Raw genomic sequence first — 8,605 nt, 5'->3', positions numbered from 1 at the left:
CTGGTCCTGGACCAAGCAGATTGGATTCTCACCTCATTTTACAAATGAGGAAACTGAGGCCCAGAAAGGTGGCCTGACTCAAGGTCACAAGTGAGTCATCACAAGTGAGTCAAGAGTCTGGAATCCAGGTCTCAAAATCCAGTGTTCTTTCCAACCTCACAGATCTCCTAGATCCAGAAGAGGCAAGCTGGGGAGGGAGAGCAAGCGACTCGAAGTGGGTCAAACGAAAGGACGTTCTGGCCTGAGGGACTGCCAGGTCCTGAACAGGTTGTCAAGTGATAATGCCAAGGTCTTTACCTGGTCTCATGAAGATCAACAAGTTCTGGGATGGCTGTGCTGAGGGGGCGGCAGAGACATGGTCTTGCCCAGAGGATGGGGCCAAACTACAGCAGGCCTCGTCGCCATCCCTGTCCGATCCTGCCTCATCCTCTTAAAACCCTCCGACGGCTTCCCATCATGCATACAACTAAATTCAAACTTCTCATGAGGGCCCCACGGCTCTGCATAACATGGCCCCTGACCGCTTCCCTGAGGTCGTGTCCTACACTCTGCCTCTGGGCCACTCCATTCCAGCTCCCTTGGCCTCCTCCCTGTTCCTCAACACACCAAAGCCATTCTCATTTCACAGCCTTCCCCCTGATGTTCCCTTTTTCTGGAACATTCTTTCCCTAATTCTCCCCATGGCCACTTCCCTCTAATCATTTAGATCTCGGCTCAAATGTTGCCTCTTGGAAAGGCCTTCCCTGACCAACTTAGCTAAATATATGCGGCTTTGTAAGGCTAAATGATCTTTGTTGCAACTAATTAAATCTGCTGTTTTAGCATGAAAGCAGCCATAAACAGTATTTAAGTGCGTGGGCATGGGTGAGTTCCAATAAAACTTTATTTACAAAAGCAGGCAGCAGGCCAGACTTGGCCAATGACTGTGGTTTGCTGATCCCGGCTCTAGTGTATTGTCTTGTCTGAGTTTCTTCACCGTGCTTACAGCTGTCTGACATTATCTATATATTTGTATATCGATTTATTGTTTTCCTCTATACACCCACCCCCACTCCAAGACCGTTAACTCTAAGAGCAGGGACATTGTCGGTCTTGTTCAACATAGCGGTGATAACCAGCTTCCTGGTGCTCACACCAGTGTGTAGTTTTCTCCCAAACTGAATGGGGCTGTCCTGTACAAGCACTAGGCTGTTGTGGAAATGAAGGGGTGCGACTTTCAAGGCTAAGTTACAAAAAGCTCTGTGGGTTCCGTCTTACCATATTCATAGTGCATTACTTGCTTTGAGGAAGCCAGCGGCCATGTTATAAGGACACTCAAGCAGCCCTGTTGTTGGGTCCATGTAGGGAGGGCCTGCGGCCCCCTCTCAACTGCTCGCCATGGGGATGAGCCATCTTGGAAGTGGACCCTGCCAAGGCTTCAGGGGACCGTAGCCCTGGCAGACTGTAACCTCATGAGAGTTCCATCTTGCTAAGCCACTCCTGAAATCCTACCACACAAAAACTGCAGGACGGTGGATGTTTGTTGTTTTAAATCAGGATAATTTGTTAGGCCGCCATAGACAAAATACAGCTGGCCAGCATGGTATCTGGCAAATACTATGTACTCAATGAGTCGTGATTAATACATACGTTAGATGCTAAACGAATATCATAGGAGGACAGATTATAAAAATAAATATTTGAAAGGCAATGTAATATTATATAAATATTTGTGAAAATATAAGTTAAATAATACAGAAGGGCACAACTGAGTCTTACCTAATCCACTAACAGGACAAGATGCCTGTACAAGAATTCTTCCACCATTGAAATCCTAAGCTTCTGCAATGCTCAGTTTCTGTGCTTCTAGCACTTTCTAAGTTTATGGTTATATGATCCTGAGATTTGAGGCTTCTGATTCACCAAGTCCATGATTCCAAAATTTTGTGATTCTGTGATTCTAATGTACTGTGATTCACTTATCAATACATATTGATTTGGCAACACTTCTCTGCCTGGCACAATGCAAGGAGCTAGGCGTTCAGCACCGAAAAGATAACCCAGGTTTCTGCTCTCCTGTGGCTAATGGGGACACAGGCGAGCACATGGGCATGTGGGATGCACAGTGAGCTCTGTCATGCATGTAGACCCAGGACTGGGCGGGGAGTGCAGAGGGCGAGGGAGGGGTGCAAGCAGAAGGGGCTTCCTGGGGAGACGGTGAGAGAGAGTGTTTGGACTGGAGAAGCGGGCACTGGTGTACGCTGTGTTCCAAGTGAAAGGAACAGCAAATGCAAAGGTCCAGGAGTCAGTTGCAGGGGGGAAGAGAGTGCATGGCATACTTGGTGAACCAAAACGAGGTCGGTGTGAATTGTTGTAAAGTTGGGGGGCAGGGGGTGCTGCCAGAGGAAGGCAGAGTGGCAAGAGACTACGGCCAGATGACAGCGGGCCTCATATACCAGGTCAAGGGGTTTGAACTTTATCCTGAGGGCAAAGGGGAGCCAAAGAAGGGTTGTAAGGGGAAGAGTGACAGGCTGTGCTTCAAGTTTAAGAAGATGTCTCTGGCTGCTGCGTGCAGGTTTGGGAGGAGAGGCCAGAGAGGAGGCTGGAACAAGACCCCAGGTAAGAGCGGAAGACGCCTGAATGGAGGGAGATGGGCCAGAGAGAGGGACTTTCCATCCGTGGTGTGGCCAACAGATGGGGCTGGATTACACTGCTAATACACAGGTCTGTGAGCCCTGGGCTCCTGGACTTGAAGATTCTAACATTCTCTGATTTTGTGTTCAGCACTCCACATTTTTCATGCAAAATGCCCACTGATGTGACTATACCTTATGATCTCCAACCTCACGCTGCCCAGCATCTCTCTTTTCTGAGCCTTGGGTTTCCTTGTTTACAAAGGGGGGATCATCAGGTTCCCTGTAGAGCAGCGGGGGGTGGGGGGGGTGAGAGCTGGTGTGAGGTCAGCACCTGCCCAGAGCAGGTGGTCCCGCCGGGGTGGGCGCACGTTTGCCGTAAGAGCCGGGCACACGGACATGGTCTGGAAGGAAGTGGGTGTTGAGAGAATGAGAGAGCAGAACGAGCGAGCAGAGATAAGGAAGAGCCCCGTGCTGTGCTCTGCTCTGGCCTCTGGGCTTCCGGCTGGGCATCTGGGTTAAATAGCATAGTTAAGTAACAGAGAGGCCCAGATTTGGTTGTTTGCTTTCAGGCGCCAGAAAATTTACGAGTTGACTGTGGGGACCCCCATATCTGTAAACTGCTGGCCTTCCCAGCTGCCTGTTCTGGTCTTAAATTCCTAAGGGCTGCAGACACCGGCTGCAGATAGTCGGGAAAGACCTGGCCTTCCCTAGGCAGGTCTGGGCCAGGCCACGTGCCACCCAGTTGGCTGGACCCAACTGCTCCCAACCCAGTGGCCCTAGAGGCCAAACCGTAGGCACGTGTCCTGGCGGCTGAGAGAAGAACAGGTCTTTGGAGACAGAAACCTCACTCGCCTCCCCAGAGCAATGACATGTGGTCTCCAGAACCACACCCCAGGCCGATCTGTGCTCCTGTTACAAACTTTGCCTCTTCCCAGTGGTTCAGCTCTAATTCAGTTTAATCCACAAAATGTCATTTGAACAACACAGCTGTTCAGGAGGAGACCACTCATTTACAGGCTACTGATGGCCTCGCCCAGACGGTACACCCCACAGAGCTGGCAGGACCCTGGGACGCTCGCTCCTCGACTGCAGGAGGGAGGGGGAAGCTGAGTGTTGTGTGTAGGAGTCCGAGGCTGGAGTTCTCAGCCCACTTCTTTGCAATACAGCAGGCGCTCTACAGACATCACATTAAGTTAGGAATGATACATGTCACACATATTACTAGCATTTACCATCTTTGCACTGATCATTCCTAGGTGATAAGGGACTGGAGAGAAAGGTGGTTTCTGGGGAGATGAGCTGAGAAGCTGGGGTCAGGGGTGGGAGGAAGATCTACTTTTCATTTTATGCCCTTTTGTACCTTTTGAATGTTTTATTTTCACCAAGGGCACGCAGAACAGAGTCAATCAATCAAACAAACAATCATAATTAAATAAACAACTATGAGAGCCAGGCGTTTTGTAACTCCTTGGTACCTGCTGTTCCCCTGGGTGGAAACACCCTTTCCTGGCTTTCTCCGTCTGGAAAACTCCTACGTAAGTCACAAGACTGAAGTCCTATGTCCAGGGACTGGGGGGCTGCCTGCCTGCAACAGGGATTCTCTGTTGGCCCGGCCTCCCATGCGCCCCTGGGTGCCCCGCTCAGTGCCCCAGGAGGCACCCAGGCCTCCTGACTTCCTCTGGACTCCATCAGAGGAGGAGCCACGGGGAGATGAAAGGACGGGAAGAGAGGGAAGCAGGGGCGCGTGTGCCGCCCACCCCTCCCAGCTTTCCCGGGATCCGGGCGGGGCCGCGTTCCTCCCTGCCCTCGCCGCCTGCCTCGGCCTCACTTCTGCAGAACCAGCTGTGTCCGGGAGCAGTGACGCTGTTCCCTCTCTGGCCCCTTTGGGACTTGGGGCGATCATGGCTCCCCACTGTTTCTAGCCCCTGGGAGCCTCTCCATTCCTTGAAGTTGCCCTCAGCCAGCCCTTGCCTCCGCAAACACTCCTCCCTTCATCAAATTCGCTTCAGTCAAGCCCGTGGTTCTCATGCTGGGGGGATTTTGCCCCTCAGGGGACAGTGGACAAAGTCTGGGCACATTTTTAGTTGTCATGACTGGTGTAGGAGGGCCACTGACATCTAGTGGGTGGGGGCCAGGGAAGCTGCTAAACATCCTACAATGCACAGGACAGTCCCCCACATTGGAGGATTCTTCGGCCCCAAGTGTCAATGGTGCTGAGATTAAGAAGCCCTGACTTCGACCTCTGTGGTGCCAGCCAACCTCTGGCTGCACCTGACAGTTCGTTCACGGCGAAGAGTTCTGGACGCCCGCTGCCCTCTCTGCGCTGCGGTGCGATCCACTCACTGACATGCCCGCTGTCGGCCCCCACCTGGCCGCAGGGCCTTGGAAAGACGCGCACTTCGCCAGCAGCCACCCTGGCGACCTGGGTTGCCCACCGCACTGGAGTCCTCTGTCATTCACCACATTGTCCCAGTAGTAGCAGGTCAATAGGCATTTGCTAACTGATTGAAAGAAAGAAAGAAAGAAAGAAAGAAAGAAAAGAAATCCTTGCACAATGTGTCAAATACAGGTTGCAGAAAACAAGGGACTAGACTCAGTAGCTAAACAGGCCTCGGGGGACCTGGGTGATTTTTCCCTGATTGTTCCCCGTGACAGAAGTTCCAGGGAACACCATGACTGGGCAGATACACACAGAATGAATGAATGGTAGTGGCAGGATAGAAGGCAGAGAGAAGGCGTCTCATCTCTCAGATGGGTATCAGTAGAACCCACCCGCTAAGGCTATTGTGAGAGTAACATGAATGGGAAGGACTGCGTGCGTCACCTCGGACCTGGCGGGTGCAAAATAAGCAGCACCCAGCAGCTCTCTGGAGGAAGCGACGCAGGAGAGGCATGAAGGTGGGGGCTGGGGAACATCTCTGGCCCTAACATGGGGCTGCTGTGCCCCACTGGGCCTCGGTTTCCCAAACTATGAAATGAGGATTAGGCAGGCAAGCTCACCGCTTTGCAGAAATTATATCATAAAGGATGCTTTTGGGGTTCCACATGTGTTTCAAATATCCTCTTCAGAATCAAATCTATCATTTCATGAAAGTAAAAGCCCTGTCTGTTAAGTTACAGTGAGATAGAACAGTCAGGAAGGCCTACAGTGACCACCTCATCCTATTTTGCCTAGGACTTTCCCAGTTTTGGCCGTGAAATTCTTGAAAATCCCCAATCTTGGGCAAACTGAGATGGCTCGTCACTGTGGCAGGTCAGAGGATCTGCCTGCCCACACATTTTTTAAAATAATAATTAACTCACATATGTTGAATGCATATTGTGTGCCAGGTGCTTTTCTAAAGACTTGATAAAGTATTAGCTCAATTAGTCTTCATAAGAACCCAATGAGGTAAATATTATTAGCATCGCCCTTTGTACAAGGGCATAGAGAAGTTCTGTAATTGTTTGAGGTCACACAGCTCCTGAGTAGAAGAGCCAGGATTTGATTTAAGGGCGTCTGGGTCCAGGGTGGCCATGTTTAACCAGGACCTCTACTACACCTTTGAATATATTTTAAAAACATCTTTTGAAATAGTAAGAATGATCACAGCATTTCTGAGCACTCAACTATGCATTCCACAGTGGCAAACAACTTACGTTCTGCTGGGGGCTGCCAAATCTAGTCGTGGTATGGACCTCAGAATAAAGCGTTTTGGCCACCTCTGCTGAATTAAAGCTGGAGTGGAAGACTTACACGTTTACACGGCCACGTGGGCATTACTAGCGAGTAAGGTGAGCCTGGTTGCGATGCAAGAGGGAGGGGCGGGAATTGTGGCAAAATGGGGACGGTGCGCACGTGCTGAGAAGGGGCGGCCAGGACTGCGCTCCAGGCACTTGGGTCTGGGGGCCCAGCAGTGGCAGATCTTCCAAGAGAAGCCAGACATCCACCTTTCACAGCAACACATTCAGTGGGAACAAAACAAAAGCATGAGGTGTGTGAAATGACTTAGGAGGGGCCACATCCAGTCAGTCTCTGCCCCTTCCCCATCCCGCACGAGCTATTAAAAAAATACTATGTGGTGTATTCATACAGTGGAAGACTGTGCAGCCACGAGAATGGATGAACTGTAGTCATAGCACATAGGGGTGACTGTCCATAAGCCAGACACCAACAGACCAAATTATGTCGGGAGTCAGGGCTGTGGCTGCCCCGGAGGAAGGGGGTCCGGAGGGCTGCCGGGGGCTGGCCGGGTCCTGTGGCTTCCCCTGGGGGCCAGTGACATGGCGGTGTTCTCTCTGGTGAGTACTGAGCTGTCCACTGAGGTCTGTGTGTTTCTTAAATGCATGTTGTATATTCTAAATGATATAAAAATTTTGAAACACAGATACACACAGACTGTTACCACTAGAAATATTTCTCTGGATGAAGCAGGATTTTGTGTGGATTTAAAAAAAAAAACTAAACTAAATGCTGAGATGATTGGACCCAGAGACTAGTTTCCCCGCAGGAGCGTCTGATGGCTCTTTGTTGGGTGAATGAAAAGATTCCATTTATATTTTTGAAATTTGAATTGCCAGGTTATACCCCAATTTGAACCTGTGGTTTTTAATAAAACAGCCTTGTTTTTTCTCGATGATGGCTTTGTATGATATTTGTGTTGAAAGTTGTGTCTGTTTTGCTCACCTCTTTCTCCCGTTAGGTATTGGAAGTTACAAAATAACTTTCTATACATTTTCCATAACAGGCTTTCATGGGGGAAGGGGTTTACCACTAGGAAAATCTGAGAATCTTAAGGCTGAGCTTCAAAGAGTCCTCATATTGAAAGCAGGCTGCCAAGGGCAGGGTGGATTTGGGGGTGACTTGCCTGGCAAGGTTGGGTGGCAGGGGGGCCGCTGCAGCCTTTTCTCAAAGGGCGTGTCTCCATTTACAAAGGGACTTTTCATCCTTTAGTCATCTCTTCAGCAGATATGTCCCAAGTGCCCACTCTGTGCCAGGTGACAAGGTGCAACGTTAATCCAATAATGGCAAAGACAGGCCCCTAACAGTGGCGAGGCGTCCTGAGAGCATACGACCAGGGGACCCTCGCTGCTCTCCACCCCACCTCCCAAACAACCCAGGCCGGCCCCTTCTCAGGGCCCCAGCTCTCCCACCCTGGCCCCCCGTCACCATCCCCGGCGGCGCAGGTGCTACCTCAGTGGTCTCACCGCCCCGCTTGGACCCCTAAATCCATCCCCGTGGTGTTTCTATAACACAAATCAAAAGACACTCATCCTGCCCCTGCCCCCAAACCCCTTCCTTTGGCTTCCTGGCCCCACATCATCCACCCCGACTGCCTCTGTGTTCCCTTCTTTCTCCCTAGTAACGCTGGTCCAGCCTCAGGGCCTTTGCACTTGCTGCTCCCTCCACTCGGAAGCCTTATCTCCCACATTTGCAAACTGCTGCTGCTTCTTGTGATTCAGATGCTGACCAATGTCACCCACTCTCAAGAAACTGACGACACAGGGCCCTCTCTGGAGGAGGACCGCAAATCGGGAGGGGGGCGCGAGCCGGCAGGGAGGGGCACTTCTGACCACCTGATGCTGTGCGGCGCCTGAATTTTGTACTATGTGCATATTCAAATAAACTATTAATTTAAACAGAAGTGTCCCCTTGGAGAGCACCTTCTAGGAAGCAACCTTGCTCATTTGCTGCTTCTTACGGTGCTTTAATTTTCTTTTATGAAGTAATACAGTTTGTAATTGCCTTGGGGTTTTTTGTTTTTCTTCTCATTTCAGTTTATGATCTACCTCCCCTTCCTGAAGACAGGGACTTTGCCTGTATTATCTACCACCTGGCACAGTCCTTGCACACAGTAGGTGCCCTACAAATATTTATTAAGTGAAGGAAAGAAGGGAGGGACGGAAGGAACGATGTCTGAGATGATACTGGAGGGTTAGCAGGCACAGCTGGGGCTGGGAGGGCTGGGCTTAGCACCAAGCAGAGTTGGAGGTGTGGGGACGTGAGGAAG

The 8,605-nt window shown here is 50.7% G+C and overlaps 1 long non-coding RNA gene across 1 annotated transcript; it reads left to right on the top strand.

The window, feature by feature from the left end:
• The first annotated feature begins 2,460 nt into the window (after positions 1-2,460).
• Positions 2,461-8,162, top strand: LOC129070448 (uncharacterized). Its single transcript, XR_008529134.1, has 3 exons — positions 2,461-2,598; positions 6,240-6,389; positions 7,958-8,162. It is a non-coding gene; the product is annotated as an uncharacterized LOC129070448 (long non-coding RNA).
• Positions 8,163-8,605: the final 443 nt, after the last annotated feature.

Source organism: Pteronotus mesoamericanus, unplaced genomic scaffold (genome assembly GCF_021234165.1).
Source record: "Pteronotus mesoamericanus isolate MK-2021 breed Mesoamerican mustached bat unplaced genomic scaffold, CSHL_Meso_final contig_25, whole genome shotgun sequence".
Classification (NCBI taxonomy): Eukaryota; Metazoa; Chordata; class Mammalia; order Chiroptera; family Mormoopidae; genus Pteronotus; species Pteronotus mesoamericanus.
Note: the sequence above shows the minus strand (reverse complement) of the source record. Positions and strands in the feature narration are given on the sequence as shown.